Below are 22059 nucleotides of genomic sequence, written 5' to 3'. Positions count from 1 at the left end.
GGGGCCAATACAGACCCCGTCAGAGCTACGACAACGCCCTGGTTTTTGCCGGTGGAGCCCCGGTGAATTCCGGCAGAGTCCCGGTATATCTATGGTACCAAGGTAAACCGGTGCTCTGCCAGGACGCCACCGACATTCACCGGGGCTCCGCCTGGGCATTACCGGCGACGACCGGGGTTAAACCGGGGCGTTGCCGTAGCTCTGCCGGGATCTGATGTCGGTATAGCCCCGGTGAGTGCCGTAGGAGTTACGGTATACCGGGACCTTGTCGGCTTTTACCGGGGCTTTACCTGGGCATTACCGGCGACAACCGGGGCTCTGCCGGGGCTTCACCGGGATAAACCGTAGCTAGTCCGGGTTTGACTGGGACTGTGCCGGGTTGTTGACCGTCTTCAACCGGGGAGGCACCGGAAAAAATATGACAGCGTTAAAAAGATTCTACGAATCATCCCGGTTCTCGCCGGTCGACCGGCGTTAGCAAACCGGGATGGACCGGGGCTCTACCGGAAATAGTGAGACTTGGGCTTTATTTAAAAAGTCAGTGTTCTTGTTTAATATTCCGCGTGTGCTGTACGATTATGGCGCACGCAACATGAACTTTTGTTATCGATTTCAGACGTTTTCAATGATTTATTCTTATACATTTAGATATCGGCACACACTGCAAGAAAAAAATGTCTTTTTATGCACATTCAATGCAAATGTATTTCAATAACTTGAGATATTGGCAAATATAAAGTTCTTAACGGTGTGATTACGTTATGACAAGTCCGTGTGTAGATACCTAAAATAATGAACTTCCGTATATAATCCAAACGATTTTAAATTTTTTAACACTTGGATAACACGCTTTTGCAAGAAGGAAAATACCGATATATTTTTTTCTTCATTTTACATATCCAATAAAATCTTAAGCAAAATGACTTAAAGCAAACACATTTTACATTTAGCCTAGTGATTCGGAACAAAATGTTTCAGTAACAATGCAATTCATTCATGAGATGAAGAACAAATTCATAAGTATTATTTCATTAAAAAAAATAAGTGTGATTAAATCTACCACAATTGATGCGCATGTAATCATAATCGTTTCTTTATCCGGTTTCAGAAATGAAAAAGTCGTGGTGTCGTTCGACATTTGATAAATTAACTTGATCATTTAAATGCTTTAATAAAATCCATGAAGTAGTACAACATATAAATTTTCCTCAGCACCGAATTTGATTCGCAGTCCATGCAGCTGTCTTCTGCAGTTGCTGCTGCTGGTGATGATGTTAATACTGACGATATTTAAGGTGATGAGATGTTGATGATGCTAATGCTGATGACGTTGGTATATATGCTAAAAATGGTCATATGGTTGGTGTTTATGCTGATAATAGGGACGACGAGTATGAGCATTATGAGGGTGATGGTGGTGGTGATGATGATGATGATGATGATGATGATGATGATGATGATGATGATGATGATGATGATGATGATGATGATGATGATGATGATGGAGGTGGTTGTGATGATGATGATTATGATGATGATTATGATGGTGCTGCGGCTAATGATAGGATGATGGAAGAGGTATTGACGTTCCTGATGATGCTTCTGATGATTTCAATGATGATGTTTGCGTTTTCTATTCTTCATGGTTAAAGAAAGCTGTGCACGTTTGCTGCAATTTAAACGAAGGTACAATATCGAGTGCGTCGTAATGAAATGAACGTAATGAAAGTATATAAAAACATGCTCGGTTTGAGGATATATATGTGATAGGATATTTTTCTTCTGATGTTATTATGCGATTTGTGTCTTTAAACATGCACACGTTCACGCAGTTTCAAAATCGATAACGTAAAAACCCATATTGACGCATGATTTTAAAAAGATTTCCCATCGGTTAAGCCGGTGGAATATCTACCTCATTTTCTAAATATAATATCTTATCACCAAAGGCCACTTAAGTATGTTAGTGTGAGAAGGTGAGTACCATTTCATACTAATATGTCCGCAATACCTAGAAGAAAGAATTGAATATATTCCAGAATTCTATTACAAGCGACCTAGTATGTTTAAATTTATTAAACTCCTAAATAGTAATAAGAAAACGACACTTAGAAAGTTAGCAATCTATTTTATAACGGGTTTCAAAAAAAGAGAAAACAATTTCAAATTGTTTATTATCACATGATTTGTTAAGAAGTACTATAGTTTATACTAACAACTGAGTGTACTTTGCTCGTTACATGTTGTTATTAACCATGTATGTAACATGTAACTTTGTTGTTGTTGTTGTATTCCATGTCACATTATAACTTGTAATTAGAGCACTCTCACTCTCCAGTGATAAGTGAATTATTAATTGATGTATGTAATTTGAACATAATTATTATAATTTGTAATTATAATTTAATTATTATAATTAATAATTAAAATTATATAATTTGTTATAATTATATAACAAAATGTCGTTAGTACAAAACGATATTGCAAATGCACATAGCATAATGAAAAAATGTACAGAACAAAATGATGTTTCTACAGGACAAAATGTAGTTTACACAAAACAACTTAGTAAATGCACAGAACATAAAGACCAGTGCCATCAGAAGGGAGCGTTGGCGTTCCATAGTTTGCAAAGAGTTTTACACGGGGAATGTGTTTGCTATGGTTTATACATTAATCGATTACTCAAGATCGAATGAAGAAATTCTTTCATATTGCTCTTGAAGATCGTGTTTTAGCACACATTCGTCAAATGCTAAATACTTTAATATCTATAAATTAGATAAAATATACTTTACCGTATCTTGATATTGTTTGCAAACAAATTTGTCAAGATTATCATGTAAACTTCGCATGAATTCAGCCGTATTGTACATTTTATCTCGCTAGGCCAGCTTGTTTGACCCGGTGTCGCGTGAGAATTGCAAGACCGTGAATTTCTTAAGATAAACCGGAAGTCTTGCATTTCTCACGTTACCTCCGTGAGAATTACAAACCCGCTGACCGTGAAAACATTAAGACCGATGTCCGATACAAGTAGCACTTATTTAATTTGAATTTGTAGTAGTTTTGTTAATATTAAAAGTACAAAATGACTTTTTACATCAAGAATGCAAAAAACTACTGTTCGGATTGTTGTTATTTCCGGACATTAATGGTGAAAATTATTGCTGGTAAAAATGAAACGGTCCCGAGGTAAAACGGCCTGACAGGTTAAAACGGTCACTGTTTAAAATCAATGTGCTTACAACCGGACCCAAATTTTTATGAATATGTTTATACTGAAGTGTTACCACAAGTGTACTTAAAACGTTTAGATATCGCACATTCTGTGAACGCTTATATGTAGAAATTATGGTTAATTCTTAAGGTATTAAGTGTCTGTAAGTGTTTAGATTGAATTATAATGATTTGTTATCTTGGTAAAAAAAAATTTAAATCCTGCCAAAATTACTTAAGATATGGGAACCAAAAAGTGAACATTGTTTTATTGTGTAATACATTTACAGTTATTTCATCATTTGTCAAGTTATTAACCAAAAATAATTGTGCTGGTGTTGGAAATATTTTATATTTCTAATGGCTATTTCTAGCTTTTTCCCACTTTTTTTATTTCCAAAATATTGTTTCAAATTATAATTGTGGTGATGTGTTGTATGTATTGTCTATAGCTAGTAATACATTTATTATAATATATAATTACATTTGATTAATGTAAGACTCACTTTAATATTGACTGAAATAATGATATTGGTAACTTGGTAGCAGTGTATTATATTTTTCATTGCTTGCAAAAATATTTGCCTTTTAGATTTGCAAAACCAACATACAAACTGGCATTACCAGCTGATAATAATTGTCCTTGAGAAGTGCAGAACCTAGTAATTGTCTGAAATAATGATATTAATGGTGGTTGTGTCTTATATTTGGCTTAAAAAGCTAATACTTATTGCACGTTAGAAGTGCAAAAACAATCATTTGTGTAAAAAAATATAATTGGTGGTGGTTTTGTCTTAATTTGCCATAATTATCTTATACTTATTGCCAGTGAGAAGTGCAATACCAAGTAATTGGCTGGAAAAATGATGTTGGCATTGTTAATGTGTCTTATCTTTGGCTTGACCAGCTGATAGGAATTGCCAGTCAGAAATGCAAGACCAATTATTTGTCTGACATATTGATGCTGGTGGTTCTGTTTTATATTTGGCTTGACTAAGCTGATACAAATTGCCCCCCGAAAAGTTCAAGACCAAGTAATTGTCTGAAATAAAGTTATGTTGGTTGTGGTTGTGACCTATATTTGGCTTGACCTGCTGATACTTATAATGGATCAGAAGTGAGAGACAAAGTTGTTGCCTGAATTAAGGATGATGGTGGTTTTGTATTAAATTGTGCTTGACCAACTGATACTTACTTTCATTAGAAATGTGCCAGACCAACTAATTGTCTGATAATGATGTTGGTGGCAGCCGTTTCTTATAGTTGGCTTGAACATAAGATATGTATTACCCATGAAAAGTACAAGACCAAGTAATTAATAAAATCATGATGTAGATTGAGGTTGTGTCTTTTTACTCTTATGTGAGGCTTGACCAGCTGATACGTATTGCCCATGAGAAGCGCAAGACCAGGTAATTGTCTAAAATCATGAAATTAGTTGTGGTTGTTTCTTATATTTGGCTTGACCAGCTGATAGGTATGGCCCATGAGGAGTGCAAGACTAAGTATTTGTTTGAAATAATGATGTTAGTGGTGTTGGTGTCTTATTTTTGGCTTGACCAGCTGATATGTATTGCCCGTGAGAAGTGCAAGATCAAGTATTTGTTAGAAATAATGATGTTGGTGGTGGTTGTGTCTTATATTATTGGCTTGAACAGCTGTTATGTTTTGCCCAGGAGAAGTGCAAGACCAAGTCATTGTCTAAAATCATGAAATTGGTTGTGGTTGTGTCTTATATTTGGCTAGACCAGCTTATATGTATGGCCTGTGAGAAGTGCAAAACCAAGTATTTGTTTGAAATAAAGATGTTGGTGGTGATTGTGTGTTATTTTTGGCTTGACCAGCTGATATGTATTGCCCGTGAGAAGTGCAAGACCAAGTATATGTTAGAAATAATGATGTTGGTGGTGGTTGTGTCTTATATAATTGGCTTTAACAGCTGTTATGTTTTGCCCGTGAGAAGTGCAAGACCAAGCAATTGTCTAAAATCATGAAATTGGTTGTGGTTGTGTCATATATTTGGCTTGACCAGCTGATATGTATTACCCTTGAGAAGTGCTAAACCAATTAATTAATAAAATCATGATGTTGATTGAGGTTGTGTCTTATGTGAGGCTTGACTAGCTGATATGTATGGCATGTGAACAGTGCAAGACCAAGTAAATGTTTTGCAAGACCAAGTATTCGTTTGAAATACTGATGTTGGCGGTGTTGGTGTCTTATATTTGGCTGACCAGCTGATATGTATTGCCCGTGAAAAGTGCAAGACCAAGTATTTGTTTGAAATAATATGTTTATGGTGGTGGTGTCTTATTTTTGGCTTGACCTGCTTATTTACCTATTGCCCATGAGAAGTACAAGACCAAGTTATTGTTGGAAATCATGAAATAGGTTGTGGTTGAGTCTTATATTTGGTTTGACCAGTTAATATGTATGGCCCGTGAGAAGTGCAAGACCAAGTATTTGTTAGAAATAATGATGTTGGTTGTGGTTGTGTCTTATATAATTGGCTTAAATAGCTGATGCCTATTGCTCGTGAGAAGTGCAAGACCAAGTATTAGTTTGAAATAATGATGTTGGTGTTGGTGGTGTCTTCTCTTTTTCTTGAACAGCCGATATGCATGGCCCGTGAGAAGAGCAAAACCAAGTATTTGTTAGAAATAATGATGTTGGTGGCGGTGGTGTCTTATCTTTTGCTTAACCAGCTGATATGTATTGCCCGTGAGAAGTGCAAAACCAAGTATTTGTTAGAAATAATGATGTTGGTGGCGGTGGTGTCTTATCTTTGGCTCGACCAGCTGATATGTATTGCCAGTGAGAAGTGCAAGACCAAGTATTTGTTAGAAATAATGATGTTGGTGGTGGTTGTTTCTTATCTTTGGCTTGAACAGCTGATACCTATTGCCCGTGAGAAGTGCAAGACCAAGTAATTGTCTAAAATCATGAAATTGGTTGTGGTTGTGTCATATATTTGGCTTGACCAGCTGATATGTATTACCCGTGAGAAGTGCAAAACCAAGTTATTAATAAAATCATGATGTTGATTGAGGTTGTGTCTTATGTGAGGCTTGACCAGCTGATATGTATTGCCCATAAGAAGTGCAAGAACAAGTATATGTTTTGCAAGACCAAGTATTTGTTTGAAATAATGATGTTGGCGGTGTTAGTGTCTTATTTTTGGATAACCAGCTGATATGTATTGCCCGTGAAAAGTGCAAGACCAAGTATTTGTTTGAACTAATATGTGTGTGGTGGTGGTGTTATATTTTTGGCTTTACCAGCTTATACCTATACCTATTGCCCATGAGAAGTACAAGACCAAGTAATTGCCTAAAATCATGAAATAGGTTGTGGTTGAGTCTTATATTTGGTTTGACCAGTTAATATGTATGGCCTGTGAGAAATGCAAGACCAAGTATTTGATAGAAATAATGATGTTGGTGGTGGTAGCGACTTATATAATTGGCTTGAACAGCTGATACCTATTGCCTGTGAGAAGTGCAAGACCAAGTATTAGTTTGAAATAATGATGTTGGTGTTGGTGGTGTCTTCTCTTTGTCTAGAACAGCTGATATGTATGGCCTGTGAGAAGTGCAAGACCAAGTATTAGTTTGAAATAATGATGTTGGTGGCAGTGGTGTCTTATATTTGGCTTGAACATCGGATATGTATTGCCCGTGAGAAGTGCAAGACCAAGTATAGTTTTGAAATATCGATGTTGATGGTGGTTGTGTCTAATCTTTGGCTTGAACAGCTGATACCTATTGCCCGTGAGAAGTGCAAGACCAAGTATTAGTTTGAAATAATGATGTTGGTGGCGGTGGTGTTTTATCTTTGGCTTGAACAGCTGATACCTATTACCCGTGAGAAGTGCAAGACCAAGTATTAGTTTGAAATAATGATGTTGGTGGCAGTGGTGTCTTACATTTGGCTTGAACAGCGGATATGTATTGCCCGTGAGAAGTGCAAGACCAAGTATAATTTTGAAATAATGATGTTGATGGTGGTTGTGTCTTATCTTTGGCTTGAACAGCTGATACCTATTGCCCGTGAGAAGTGCAAGACCAAGTATTAGTTTGAAATAATGATGTTGGTGGCGGTGGTGTCTTATATTTGGCTTGAACAGCGGATATGTATGGCCGTGAGAAGTGCAAGACCAAATATAATTTTGAAATTATGATGTTGGTGGTGGCTGTGTATTACATAATTGGCTTGAACAGCTGATATGTATGGCTGTGAGAAGTGCAAGACCAAGTATAATTTTAAAAAATAATGATGGTGGTGGTTGTGTCTTATCTTTGGCTTGAACAGCTGATATTTATTGCCTGTGAGAAGTGCAAGACCAAGTATAAGTTTGAAATAATGATGTTGGTGGTGATGGTGTCTTATTTTTGGCATGAACAGCTGATACCTATTGCCCGTGAGAAGTGCAAGACCAAGTATAAGTTTGAAATAATGATGTTGGTGTTGGTGGTGTCTTCTCTTTTTCTTGAACAGCTGATATGTATGGCCTGTGAGAAGTGCAAAACCATGTATTTGTTTGAAATAATGATGTTGGTGGTGGTGGTGTATTATCTTTGGCTTGACCAGCTGATATGTATTGCCCGTGAGAAGTGCAAGACCAATCATTTGTTTGAAATAATGATGTTGGTGGCGGTGGTGTCTTCTCTTTGTCTTGAACAGCTGATATTTATTGCCCGTGAGAAGTGAAAGACCAAGTATTTGTTAGAAATAATGATGTTGGTGGCAGTGGTGTCTTATATAATTGGCTTGAACAGCTGATTCCTATTGCCCGTGAGAAGTGCAAGACCAAGAATTAGTTTGAAATAATGATGTTGGTGGCAGTGGTGTCTTATATTTGGCTTGAACAGCGGATATGTATTGCCCGTGAGAAGTGCAAGACCAAGAATAAGTTTGAAATAATTATGTTGGTGGCAGTGGTGTCTTATATTTGGCTTGAACAGCGGATATGTATTGCCCGTGAGAAGTGCAAGACCAAGTATAATTTTGAAATAATGATGTTGGTAGTGGTGGTGTCTTATCTTTGGCTTGAACAGCTGATACCTATTGCCCATGAGAAGTGCAAGAAAAGCTGATATTTATTGCCCATGAGAAGTGCAAGACCAAGTGTTTGTTAGAAATAATGATGTTGATAGTGGTTGTGTCTTATATAATTGGCTTGACCAGCTGATACGTAATGCCCATGAAAAGCACAAAAACCAGGTAAATGTCTAAAATCATGAAATTAGTTGTGGATGTGTCTTATATTTGACTTGACCAGCTGATATGTATGGCCTGTGAGAAGTGTAAGACCAAATATTTGTTTGAAATAATGATGATGGTAGTGGTGATGGTGTCGTATTTTAGGCTTGACCAGCTGATATGTATTGCCCGTGAGAAGTGCCAGACCAAGTATTTGTTAGAATTAATGATGTTGGTGGGGTCTTATATAATTGTCTTGAACAGCTGATATGTATGGCCTGTGCAAAGTGCAAGACTAAGTATTAGTGTGAAATAATGTTCTTGGTGTCGGTGGTGTCTTATATATGGCTTTAACAGCTGATATATGTTGCCCGTGAGAATTTGAAGACCAAGTAATTACTAATCATAATGTTGGTTGTGGTTGTGACTTATATTTGTCTTGACCAGCTGATGCTTAAAATATCTCAAGTTATGAATGAATGTGAGAGGCCAACAATGAATATACATTCATTATTCATACGTTCAAGCAATACAAGGTATGTAAGATTCGCGAGAAAGGAATTGAATTACTGAAATTTACTCAAGTTGTTATAGAAAGTATTTCTGAAATATTTTATAACATGTTTTATATGCCAGGCGCATTGGCAATATTGGTGTGTTCCCAGGTATGCATAGGTGTGATTAAAACACGGGGGACATGTATATCAGTAAGTAACAAACAAGAGACAAAAGATGGTCCATATCTTGAAATTTAATTGTAGATCAAAAATGTTAATAAGTAGGTGTTCCTACATTTAATTCTTTATACACCTGATATGACAAACCTGATATGACAAATTTTAAGATAAACATAATAACATTGCAATTGATAATGATAACAACGGGGCGACTTATATGAGTATTATTTATACAAAGCAAAGTCTCTTAACGTTGTTTGGTGAAAAGAAAGTTGTTCTTTTTTGTTTTAACAACTTCAAAAATATGCTTCATTTGTTGTTTTTTTATTTGGTTTTATTTTTTTGGATAAAGACATTTGTAACTGATTTCAGCATAGTAAATTTTTTGTTTAAAGTCATTTGAATACAGTGGTGAAATAACATAATTAGCAGAAGAAAATGGAACTTCTTTTTTGCAATAAATAAACAACTGCTTTGTGTAAATTTTTAAGCATCTTTGGATATGAAGGAAAATAACAATTGTAATAAAAATACAGCATACATTTTGAATGGTCAGTCATTCTGAAAAAAACAAACACTGTATTTATTGGGATCATTAACAGAGGTTTAGAATAACAAAATGCAATGAAAGCAAATTATCGAACATTTGGTAAGTACATGTAAATTATAAGAACATGTGTGTTATAGATGAATTTTTTTTTTATCTTTTGCTTTCACAAGTTGATTAATCATCAATACAGTGTAAATTATATGTCAGGTATTATAACTAAGTAATCATTGATTGTTCTAACCAAAATATAATAAAATATGTAAATTAAATGAAATATAAAACCTAAGATGCTATTTAAAATACAGATAAATTCCTCACTGATATCAGCCTAGTTTAACTGCACATTGTGTTAAACAGTATTATAAGGTAATAGAAATTTATATATTGAAACAATGAATAATTATTTAAATAATACACTGTCTCCTCAGAACAATACATGTTTCATAAAACAAATAATAATAGATATTCTAAGAAAATAGCAACAACAAAAAGTTTGTTGTGAACACAACAGTCAAGTTATGATGTAGAGGCATGACTAACAAAATCAGATGGTGAGTATTTTTAAGTATACTTTTCCTGTAAAATAGCGTGGTACTTGTGGAAAAAAATGCATTCAAATAATAAGGCTGAACATAAAACAATATTAAGTCTCTTAAAAGTATTGTCTTCAATACAAAAAGAGGCAGAGTACTATCAGACAGCAACCAAATATATGGAACTAATGATTCCCTGTTGTAACATATATTTACATAGACACCAAACAGCAACATTTAAACAGATCTTAATTTCTCACTACAATTTGATACTTTTTTTGGAAAATATTTTATAAATCATTCAAACGATTCTTGTTAACATATTTTCAAGGAATACATTCTATTAATAGTATAAAATGTCTGGGTTTAATATAAAGACAAAAAGTGATTGAGTATTTTTCTTTTTTAATTATTGAACTGTTGTTTATTAACCAGAAAACAGAGACTTTAAGGTCTACCGGTAACCATCTGTTTGTTGAATGATATGATGTACAGGCAATAACTATGCAACAATCTGTATTTTACCCTTAAAATATAAGTTCATGATTGCTTCACTACAAAACTCACATGTTTAACTGATGACTTACAATAAGTAGTTCTAAACGGATTATCATTAACAGTACAAAAACAACTTATAATCATATCTACATAGATATAACAATGGAACAATATAACATCAAAAGTTACAACTTGCTGTAACGGTAACTTCTTTCAAGAAAATAATGAAACACTGTAGACTGTTATACTTTGATATAAAAACTGTAGCACACACAATAAAACAATAAAATAAAATATGTACACGCCATTGCTGCATAACTAGCAGTTTGATACTTATTATGAAGTCATGAAGTTTAACACACTTTCAAATTCTTACTTATGATTGTAAAACCATCATATATAAATGCCTCTTTCGAAGTATCAACTGTAATCAGTATCTTATCAACTGTACTGGACATTGCAAATGCCACATCGAAAGCCTTCAGTGTCCAAACCAGTTCCAATGCACTTCTCATGCACCCAACGCCCACACACATCACAGTTCAGCCACTTAAGTTGTCCTACGGGGTCAATACACTGCAGGGCATTACATAAATATGTGTGCCTGTCCCCAGAGGCCAACAGACGTCCTCGAACATAGTTCCGGAAAAATACTACGTGAGACTGTCCTAGTGTCAGTGCTGGGAGATTGTTCACAAGACATTCAGCCTTCTGCAAAAGAAATATTAAAGATTTTGATTGAAATCATGGATCGTCTTTGATAAATATCTTGTACAATTGATGATCCAGTTATTCAAAATAATCATTATCAATCAAATTCACAAGTGCCAAATTTATTTCATTTTGCATTTCAATGAATTGAATAATTACTTCCAAATAATCATTGCACTTAAGTTTGCATTTAAACTTTAACTTTAACATCAATAGGTAATTTATTATAATAAAACAGATACCTCTCTAACTGTGTGAACTGACAATGCAAGGAAGAGGTTTCTCTATTTGTATTTACTCAAATTGTTCCATTTGTTTGATCGAATTTCTCCTGTTTTCAACAATACTAAGTTGAATTACAATTATTTTACCAACTCGTTTTTTAAGAACTTTCCTACTTGATTTTAAAGTGGAAAACAATTGTATGGCCAATCCCTGTGAAAGTGATTAGCCTTGGCTTAGGATTAATACCTAAATCTTCTGATTTGTAGTTGAGCGTTCTACTCATTGAACAAGCTTAATTTATTTAAATGGTAAATTAAATATTATCGAATGAATATCTTGGAAAACTTAATGAGATACTAAAAATACAAATATTCATACCATCAAAGTAAAGATGCCACAGCTTGTTCCATCAGTTTGTCTGTTCTGCGCTGTTGATGAAAAATGCCACTGATCCATTCCATCAGACATATAATTGGACCGGACGCTCATGAATTTTCTGAAAGATTATAAATTCAAAGCCATGTCACGTTTTTGAACCTAGATTTTATTGAAGTTGATATTCTTTGTTAATAGAATTGGGGATGGATCAAGCAGATGATTTCCAGTCAATAAATTGCACTGACAAATCTTAGGACCTTACAATGATTAAAAATTAAAAAAGTAAATAAGTGAATTAACATGAAAAACCTGATTTTCACTACCAAGTTTCTTGTTTCTAAAGATTAAAAGCTGACAAAACATATGTAAATTAATATTGCATTGTTCCATTTAATTAGTTTCCTTATTTTGATAGTCTATCAAGAAAATCCAGTGTTTTGAACTTGGCATGGTAATGGGGACGAGTTTTTATTCCATGTCTCCTGCTTGCTGTTTCATATATAACTAATAGATTTGCAAGCTTTTTATTGTCTTTTGCACACCCACGTATTGACATATGAGTTATATGAGTTGAAGCACATGTCCATTTTTTTTTTCTGCATTTAATTTTTAACATTTTTTTTTTCGCTTACCTGAAAAGCTCATAGAAAACCTTGTTGTCACCACCCAGCGAGTCATAAACATTAATAGTTTTGGTTTTTGGCTGGGCCACCAGCAAAACCCAATGGCTATTATTGCACCTGGGCACCATAATCAAGTCGTACATGGTAAAGTCCACCTATCGAAAAATAGTTCTGTATTAATTGTCATGTAATATATTTGGTGAATAATAGTATGCTTCAAATGTAAGATTTACCAATTATCCATTTAAATGATAAAATCCCTATCAATTGATGTTGCACGCGTGTTAATATGATAACTCAGTTAAGTTTATTGACATACTATATGTCTTGATAACTGGAGTTTGTAAACGCATAATTAAAATATATATTCAATATCACAAATGTGGTAAAAATAAACGGCTATTTAAGACCCAGACACAAGGAAACTAGGGAAACTGCCTTAAAAGCACACATTGTTATTTTACGGAACATAGTATATTGTCAGCCATTAGTGATATCAATTAACGAATTTGCTTGTTTTAAAAATATTTTTAAATACCCTATTTCTCACCCCTTATTGATAATTGCCCCCCCCCCCCACACCCATTGCAAACAAATAAATAAATAAAGGTTACATCAATTTCTGTCAACATCCTCCTCCTCAAAGAGCTACCTTTCAACTGCATATGATATTTATCAAATATCACATTCTTTTTCTTTTTTGAAAACAAAAATCATATAATACTAATAGTACCTTGGAAAATCTGTATGTCGTAAAATTCCCAGCCTTCCATTGAGTGGCAGCATACGATGGGAATGAAAACATTCTCTTTTCTCCAGGACACCAACTGTCTGTCGACTGTCTTGACAATAGTTTTAAATATGCATTGACTATCTGCAAAATACCATTGAAAGACTTATCAGATTTAGCTACACATTAAAACTTCATATTATATATGTTTATTAAAGGAATCCTGACAGAAACAAGCAAATTCGTAGATTCGATATCCTAGCAATAATTCAGTTTGTTAATAGATGGTTGCAAATCCCTGGGTATATGGTATAATCTTTCAAAAATATTTAAGTGTAGGGTTATTGTTGTTGCTATTCTCCTCATTAATAACTATACACCCATGCAGTTTCATATTGAAATCTTGTAGCATGATAAAGCCCTGAAAAGTGGCACAATATAAACCAACAAAGAACTCTTGTGAAGGGTTTTGATTCATGGTCATGGTACTTCTTCTCAACAATATCTATACATCAATGAAGTTCCATGTTGATATCTTAAAACATTTGTGAGATATGGCCATTCAAACTTTTGTGACAGACGGACGGACAGACTGTCGCCGATTGACAGACGTCAAAAAGCAATATATATATATATATTATGTAAATTACCTGATCATCTACCCAGTTGGGTGGGGGATGGGGTAGGGGTGGTGGTCGAGATGGGGGTATAATGTGGGGGTGTGGTCATTTATTAAAAGATCTTTCAAAAATAAGAAAAATAGGAAAATACAATATTTGTTGAGGGGGGATTCTGGGGTGGGGTGTGGGGGATTGTTTTAGTGGAGTCCATTGTGGTATGTCAGGTTAGTGTTGTTTTGTCAAAGTATGAATCAAATCTGATCATAAATAAAGAAGTTTTGGCAATTTAAGCAAAATTTATTAATTTGACCTTGAGATTCAAGGTCATTCAATGGTAAAGGTCAAATTCAACTTGCCAGGTACAGTACCCTCTGAGGGCCTCATGATAGTAAGAAAGTATTTGAAGTTTCAAAGCAATAACCTTGATTCTTTAGAAGTAAAGTGGATCCAAACACAAAATTTCACAAAAAATTTATAGTGACTAAGACAAAAAATGGCCCTAATTCCGTTAAAATGTCAACCACCAGAGTAACTTGCCCTGTACATTCCCTTTATGATAGTTAGCGAGTTTTCCAAGTCTGAAAGTAATAGCTATGATACTTAGGTAAAATGGACCAAATATTCACTTATCTACGTATAAAAGGGGCCATTATTCTATCAACATGCCAGTCAGAGTTACATAACTTTGCTTGCACAGTTCCCTCATGAAAGTAAGTGTTGCAAGTATGATAGCAATTTAAAGCTTTGATACTTTAGGAATAAAGTGAACATAAACACAAAAGTTTACAAAATTTTCAATATTCTAAATATAAAAAGGGAACATAATTTTTACAAACTGCTTGATACAGTTGTCTGTTCTTGTTTGAGGTGGTACGCAAACTTTAACATAGATTTATCAATAATATGCATATTCATAGTGGAAAAAGGGCCATAATTCTAACAAAATGCTTGAAACAGTTTTCTGCTCTTGTTAATTGATTGGAGTCATGTCGGTTAAGATGTATGCAAAATATAAAAGCAAAATGTCAAGGGACATAAAATTTAGAGGTGCTACACAAACTTTAACATAGATTTATCAATACCGGGTAATATGCATATTCTAGGTGGAAAAAGGGTCATAATTCTTACAAAATGCTTTATACAGTTGTCTGCTCTTGTTTATAGATTGGGGTTATGCTGGTAAAGAAGTATGCAAAATATAAAAGCAAAACGTCCAATTTATGACACAATACTATATAATGTGAGGTTGGAATAAGACGTCAATGCGGGAATAAATTGTGATTTTTCAACAGTGCATAATATGAAGTTTTACATGTTGTATTTATTAAGTTTGAAATATTATAATTCAAATAGATACTTGCATATATAATAGCATCATTTAAATTGATTTTACTACACTACACAACTGGATTTTTTATTGAATTTGTTTTTAATCCCCATAAAATAATACCTTGTCCTTGCAGTGCATGAACACATTTTAAAAATACATTACAAGGGATAAAAATACAATCACTGTTAATAAAGTCATGGAAATTTGCTTATTACGCTTGAAGTATAGATAAAATATTACAAAAATTAATTGAGATCATGAATAGTTTTGTTTGAGAAAATCCCCAAAATGATGTCCATTCCCAAATTGATGTCTTATTCCAAATTCACATAATACAGTGTTCCACATATTATTTCATATTAACAATTACACTAATTGATAATTGATGTGTCATTTAACGATGAAATAATAGAACAATTGCCATTCAAATTTAAAGTATGTTGGCATTAATGCCATTGCAACCACTTTAACCCTTTGCATGCTGGGAAATTTGTCGTCTGCTTAAATGTCCTCTGCTGAATTCTATAATTAGCATTTTTTCTTCGATTTTTTTTCTAAGACCACTATCAGGATAGCAAACAGTTTGGATCCTGATGAGACGCCACGTTCTGTGGCGTCTCATCTGGATCCAAACTGTTTGCAAAGGCCTTCAAAATCCAGTTCCAGCGCTCAAAGGGTTAAAATTTAAACAACTATGTTGTAATTAATGGCATTACAGCCACTTTAATATTTTAATTGATTTATTGATACAATATTGAAAAAATCGGAACACGAAATGAATATTAAGTCAGAAAATCTGAATGGTCCTCAAATCTGTACCATATAGTCTGCTAATCTGGGCCGTATAATCCGCTAAGCTGGACCGTATGGTCTGGGCCATATGATCAAGAAATGTTCAAATTCAAACAAGTATGTTGTCATTTATGTTATTAAAACAACTTTTAATAATTTCATTAAATGTATTGATATATTATTGAAGGATGTGGGGCATGAAATGCATATTAATGTAGACATGGTTAACATCATTTGCTATCTGAGAGTTAGTCTAAAGGCTAGACATTTTGTACAATGTACACAACACCACTACCATCAGCAACATTATTATAGCTACCTGAGAGTTTAGTCTCCAAAATCTCTGATAGCTACACTTAACACTTACACCTATACCCATGTCAATTTAATTTACATCACAATTGGTCTTTAAAATGTCACTTTTGAGCTTAACTATCTGTTAACTACCACAACCACCATATTTATCATTATTGCCAACTGCATGAGCAATAGTATTGTGAATCTTAAAGCTAAAATGAAATTTACAAATGTCATGCTACACATAAGCATGAACAAACAGAACTACCACCATATTATTTTGTTCATTATTTTCATCTTAAGGCCACAACTTTTTTTTTTATTGGTTTACAAAAATTATTTTGAAAATGGTCCATCGGGCGGTCGAAAAAAAAAAAAAAAAAACATCATTGGAAAATTTAGTTAATACTAATAACATCAGAACAAAGACATCATATATTTTATAACCTTAACACAGAGACGAAAAATCAAAATATGCAATGAAAGCCATCTATATCTTCAAATGAAATGAGTCACCTAAAAGCACCTTTTGTAACATCAGGATATTTTAAACACTCCATTAAATGACATGCGTTCTTCTCCCATTAAAACGAAAAACTGCGCTTCATTTCCGTAATTCGATGCGCACCATTACGCAATGCGATGCCCGTTGCATAAATCTCATATAAGATAAACTACTCATACACAAAGTATGTGTTTGCTCTTATTCGACTTATGACATCGTCCATGCAAAAAATCGAGGTAGATCGATTCCCGCGTCGTCGCGGTAATGTTTGTTAAAGTTGTTGTTGTCATGAAAACTCGTTGATTTACAACGCAAAACGTCTTAATTGAACTGACGCGAATTAATACAATCATATTTGTCAACTTGGCTTTTGCTTTATTTTGATAATTTAATCCGAAGTTTAATGTTAGCAAGTGTTTTTACTGGAATTGTAAACAAGGAGCCAGTTAAAGTCTTCCGAAAATGTGCAGTCTGTGTGAATTGACAGTTTGACGTCATCAAAGGAAAGCCGCTTGCTGTCTCAAGCAATAAAGCGACAAATTTCGCGCCGGCAAAATTGGCTTCCTTTGTCTAGCAATCAACATGCCGAACCAATCGTGCGTTTGTTTCTCAATTGCAATCCTCCAATTTAATAATAGCACGTGCATAGCTCCGCCTTCGAATCTTTTGCAGAGAACGGAGGCGGAGTTAAACGGTTAATTGAGCTAGTATTTTACGCAAGTTGAGTTCCGATTTGCCGAAATTACTCGGCCCTAAGCATTAAAACGACAAATACATTTATCAATGATTTTCCGAGATATACCGATTTGTTCCGATTTCCAAACTTTCTGTACAGTTCCTAACTATGGCGGACGTGTTTACAAAATTCCTAAACACATATATCGTAAATAATGGCAGTGTTTTATTGGATTATTTATACTAATTATCAAATTGCACGGTAATACTTTTTTTATCTACTATAATATCGGGTTTGTTTAATATAATAAACATGTTAAACAATATAGTTGCGTCACAGACTCGGAAATAAATTTTGATGCGGTCGACATTTTACTGACGCTGATTTTCCTATTGTCTGTAAATAAATAAATTTTGAGAAGTGCCCATAAAAGGACTGGTACATACTGTGTCGCATTGAAAAATATCCCGATCTCCTCAATAGATGTGAACCAATCGTTGATTGTACTTACTTGATTTTATTCGCAACCGTTCTCAAATCGGATCGTTTTTTTTTTTCTCGTTTCGCTCGTTTTTCAGTGCGGTCGGGAATAAAATATATAAAAAAAGACGATTTTCCGATTTCATTTTTTTTCCCATTTTCCAAAAATTAGGGTCGGCGGTTTTGTAAACCAAGAAAAATAAAAGTCGTGGCCTAAGATATTAATTTTAATTGCCAGTTTTCATAAAGAAATATGCAACCTGACTAAGGGTAATTTATAACTTAAAATAAACACTATGATCACATCTGGGAGCTATTCTAGAAACCGTTACTTGTAGTTAATTATTGATCTGAGAAATTCAGGGAGAAAATGCAATTTTGAAATATCCTACCCTTCAAGAAGAATTTCTTTGCCTTAATTTTGAACTGGTGACGCCTGTTGATATTTACACGATCAGTTCCCTTCATAAGCACAGGAAAAGTTTCCAAAGTGAGAAAGTTCACTAAATCAACATATTCACATTCCTCCATTATTTTATGAAGAGTATTACTAACACAGTTTTAAACAAAATCAAACATACAATAAATGTTGACAGCACTTCAAAAATCTGACTGAACAATAGCAAAAAGCAAAAGAAATCAAGTAATTTATCTCTTAACGTTACAATTAATAGATTTCATTGGCCATTTGGTTCACCAATAAAAAATAAATAAATAAATCGTATAATTCTATGTTTTTTTAAGCTAACCTGTCAATATCGTTATTTTTCTTAGAAGACACTTTATGACCCCTAACTTTATGGCAGAAAGGTCATCTTAGCTTTTTATGACAGGTCCCATGTTTTTATAGCATCTTCTCAGAGTCTATGATAACGAGCTCATCACTTGATAAGGTCCTCGGATGTTTCGCCCCCAAGACGTTTCCGCCCTGGTCGTTTCGCACCTGGTCGTTTCGCCCCCATATTAGGTGCGAAACGACCAGGGACTAGGTGTTGAGTAGTTTAATTGGTGACCATTATATAATCATCAAAGAAAGTACCCTGAATCAATAATGTAAGTATATTAGTGGAACACTAGGTGTTGAGTAGTTAAATTGGTGACCATTATATTCAATAATGTAAGTATATCACGCATTTATCCGACAAAGGGTAGGTGATAAAAGCAATTAGCCACCATAAGTATATATATTAATGTAAAAAGAATGCAGATATTTTTTTAATTGACTTGATAATCACAATCCAATCAATTTGATATGAGTATCTTTTATAAGCGGGTTATATAGATATAGATATATATATATGAGGCAATTGACCGTAAATTTAAATAGCATGAGTCTTAAATTAACACTGCATTTCATTCCCTCATTATGTAATTGTGATAAAACAGGTGTTAGTTATGGTAGCTATAGCGCTTACCATTTGTAGAAAACGAAATGTGAAAACATTTGGAGATCTGTATTAAAAGAATAACAGTGCTGCTATATATTGTAATGTAAATAATTACGACTCATTCAGTTTATAAATGTGCTTTGCTGTAATTTATTATTGTGTGCTATGAACACTCGAATAAACTATGTGTTCTGTTCTATTATATTCCAAAAAATATTCATGTAGTGCAATTTCATATTTAATACAATACAATGTATGGAAATAAAACAGTTGGTTTCTTGTATGCGTGATATTCTATTAGTATTACTATTTATTTAATTCAATTAAAAATGACTTTGTAAATGGAAATAATAATAAGAAAGTGATGACATGTGTAAATAAGTAGTAGTGTTGCTTATTTTATCTAAATAGCAGCGATAGTATATTTATTATCTCTGTTATATAATGTACTTGTGTATGGTAAGAAATTCTAGTCATAAGTTAATGGTAACACCAGTGTTGTATCAACTTCAGTATTTTATAACAGGTGTTTAACATAAGGTTAACAGGGGCAAATCTGTAAGATTGGCCATGCATGTTTGTAAATTGTGTTATTTTATGTATTATTATATTGTACATGTCATGGGCGAGAAATAAACCTTGAAACTCTATGTTTAAGTCGTAAGACATAATTAAACATCTTAATTGCGATAAGTTCCATTGATTAACTTGACAGCTTACGCACAAAGTGGTGCTTAGGCAACAATCAATTACTGACACCCGCCTTCGATTGTCAATAAATAAACAAATCAGTTTTCTTTTAAAGTGCTCCCTAAATGGATATTTGATAAACAGTATGAACAGGTGTTATAAACATGCCATTCAATGCGGACAGCTTATCCTAACATTGCCACTAATCCTATGTTGTTGCGTAATAGTATTTTAACTATCAGATAAAGATCGTCGTGTATTCGCTTCACAGTAAAAATGATTTTAAAAAAGTCGTTTTTTTAGGGTTATTATTATTATTTATTTATAATGAAATGATAATTCAACTTGTTCATCTATGTACTTGATTTACTAATAAAACGATATACATTTACTTATTATAAAAAAAGTTATTATATAATCCATCGATATATTATATGTAATTAATTAAATAACATTGCTATAGTCTAAGTAGTTTTGTATGTAGTTGACAAAAAGACAGTAATTCATCAGTACTTAATCTATAAAATTATATCTTAAATTGTAAATCGAAGTTACATGATTACATGTTCTTATACTGAACTCACTTGCATGACTTTAATGGATGTAATCTAATTTCATTGTGAAGAATTGCCCATCTCCTTTTCTAAATCGTTTTATGTAACTAAACTACTGAATTATCGTATGTGTTCATCGCGATGTTTTACAACACTGTAATTCTACGTTATTTTATGCCAAATAAAAAAAAACAAATAGACTCTACGGACTTTTCTTTGTGTTGCTTATACGCTGTTGTGTTTATGTGGTTCATAAAATATATAAATAAAGAATGCTTTCATTGTCGTTTTATGTAACTAAACTACTGAAATATCGTATGTGTTCATCACGTTGTTTTACACTGTTATTCTACGTTATTGTATGTCAAAAGAATAAATAGGTCAGAAAAAATATCTCTTTTTAGTTTTTTGTTACTACTCTAGAGTCTAGACTATAAGTTTAGTCATTGACGTGATAAATATCCTCTTAATAAAATTATATAATTGTCATCAATTAAACTACTCAACAACTATTGTTCCGCTGGTATGGGGGCGAAACGACCAGGTGCGAAACGACCAGGGCGGAAACGTCTTGGGGGCGAAATAACTAGGGTGCGAAAAGACTTGGGCGCGAAACGTCTGTAAATCCTTGATAATTGTACCCCTATGACTGGGTCCATTTCCTGTCCACTGTACCAGATCTATACTTGTTAGTCTTTTTAATTGTTAGGATTTTAATTGTTTGCATAGCTGTTTGTTTTTAAAAAAACAATAAACACAAAATAATGATAACAATTATTATCATATTACATCCATATTACCTATGAGCACTAAGAATCTTTCAAAATCAATCCAAATATTTGTTTATTGTGTCATTTGTGTAGGCGAGTTAGAGCATGTATTAAGTTTATTAGCAAGAAAATGTAATTCTTTTATGAATATATTATTAACATAGGTATTATAACCATAAATGATACATGACTGACAGTTATTATTATATTATATTTTATTTTGGAAATGGACTGAAGATGAACCAAATAATATACTTAATTTCTTTCAGCATTGCATTTACTGTAGTTCCCCATGCATTATACTACTTATTCTTTTTTTCACAATTTCAAAGCTTAAAGGGATCTTTTCACGCTTTGGTAAATTGACAAAATTGAAAAAAGTTGTTTCAGATTCGCACATTTTCGTTTTAGTTATGATAATTGTGAGGAAACAGTAATACTGAACATTTACCATGGTCTAATATAGCCATTATATACATCTTTTGAGGATTTTAAAACCTAAAAATTATAAAGCGTTGCAACGCGAAACGATTGAATAATTTGGAGAGTTCTGTTTTTGTCGTTAAATTTTGTGAAACTACGAAGATTGCTTATTTAAGGTATAAAATACG

Source organism: Dreissena polymorpha, chromosome 12 (assembly GCF_020536995.1).
Source record: "Dreissena polymorpha isolate Duluth1 chromosome 12, UMN_Dpol_1.0, whole genome shotgun sequence".
NCBI classification, from domain to species: Eukaryota; Metazoa; Mollusca; class Bivalvia; order Myida; family Dreissenidae; genus Dreissena; species Dreissena polymorpha.
This window is presented reverse-complemented; position numbering follows the sequence as displayed.